Source organism: Alexandromys fortis, unplaced genomic scaffold (assembly GCF_014885135.2).
Source record: "Alexandromys fortis isolate MF-2015 unplaced genomic scaffold, M_Fortis_MF-2015_v1.1 scaffold_120, whole genome shotgun sequence".
NCBI classification, from domain to species: Eukaryota; Metazoa; Chordata; class Mammalia; order Rodentia; family Cricetidae; genus Alexandromys; species Alexandromys fortis.
In genome coordinates, this window is record NW_026067999.1 from 437,978 (window position 1) to 439,787 (window position 1,810).

Sequence of the window (1,810 nt, forward strand, 5' to 3'; positions counted from 1 at the left end):
GACAGACAGAGACATAGAGAGACAGAGAAAGAGAAACACACCCAAGCCCCCCCCACAACTTAAAAATAAGTTGCTTGATCTCTTTTATTATATCACCACATTGACTAAGAAAATTAGGGATGTACTTGCAAAAAATGTAAATGGATACAAATACAGACTGGGGAACTGTCTATTACCTCCATGATTTTGAAAGCTATGATCAGACTTTGATGCACAGGAAAAATTGCATACATCACTATAAGGACAAGAGACAAGTAAAAATGAAATGCAGATGCCCAAGAGCCTTAAGGGAGGAATTACAAAGCCCAGGGGAATCTACTTCTTATTTCACTCCCTGCCTATCTACTCACTCTTGGTTTTATATCTCTGGAGATATTGATCTTAAGGCAGTCAGTGAATGAGTTACTGTGTTCAGTGTCTTAGGTAGTCCTGATATTTGTATAAGTTAAAAAAATCCAGATTTCCTGATACTGGATTTCAGATTTACTGAGATGGAATTTGTAAATCCATGTTTAAAACTCAGAGTTGGGTCATGGCAGTCACAGAATCTGTGTACCCAGAATGTTTTGTGCTAAGAGACCAGAGGGCTAGAAATAAATATAAAGCCAAATTCCTGCTTACGAGTGATTTATTATTATAACTACAGGGGAATGTTAGGAAGAGAAAAGAAAAATAATAAAACTAGTGGGAGGAAAACAAATAACTCAGGACAAGAGTCATGGGCACTGTGCTGCAGTTGCTATTTGAGAGGTAGGGAGTGCTTCTTCAGCTTGTGCACAGCAGGCTGAGCGCTCAGCCCTGGAACAAATGAAAGCACCCACATACATCTACATACTTTCAAATTACAAACAAGCTACAAGCTGTTAATCACAACATGCCTACCCTCACAACTTTAATAAATATGTCTATGTAAGATCTAGAAGACCAACTTTGATTTTAAATTTATTGGAATCCTTGAAGTTCCTACCCAGAACCATGAAGTCACAGTGAGAGAAAACCTGGATTGTCAACCAGTAGCCCAACTCTTCCATTCTTTATTTCATTAACTCCATCTGCTGAGGTAAGGAGCTTCATGGACCCATGGCTAATGGACTGGAATGTCCAGGCACATTTTATGAATAGCTCCTAGAAAACAATTTTCTCTTCTCTTTCTTCTAGACCAGGAGTCTGTTGACTAGCTCTGCAGTCTATTTTTGGAAAGAAGGACCCATGGAAGAAACCCATCCAGGCTCTAAAAAAACTGGCTTAGATAATTTCTGCAGGGCATCCTAAAGATCATGTCACCAAAATAAATAATGGGCTACAAGGGTTTAGCTTTACTGGTGTCTTAAGGTAGCATCCAGCCAGAGTAAAGTCCTCTAATTAGGAAGGTCCAGGGAACATCTGTTTGGGGAAGTCATAGAGTAGTCCTGTGTAAAGCAAGATGGTGTTTGAGTCCTATAATCTACAGATCTGTCTATTGGAACTTGAAATCCACTGTCTGTAGAATAGAGGAAGTTATTCCTTATTTTTTTGGTCTCAGATAGGGATTCAGATGTAGATCTACCAGCCATATCTGTTGAAGTTTTTAATCAGTTAATGTTCAATTTAGCTGTACAGTAGCAGGGTTGTGTTTAGAAAAACAAAAATCCCAAACAAAGAACAAGAAACAGCTCACAACATTTTATAAACAAACTTTTTTCACATAAATGGAAGGCTACAGAAGTGACTTCCTAAACCCCAGAGCCATATGTTCTCTCTAATGCTATACTGTCAAGACTTGTTTTATAATTAAATGTCCAAGCTATCCAATTGAGCTCTGTCCATTGCA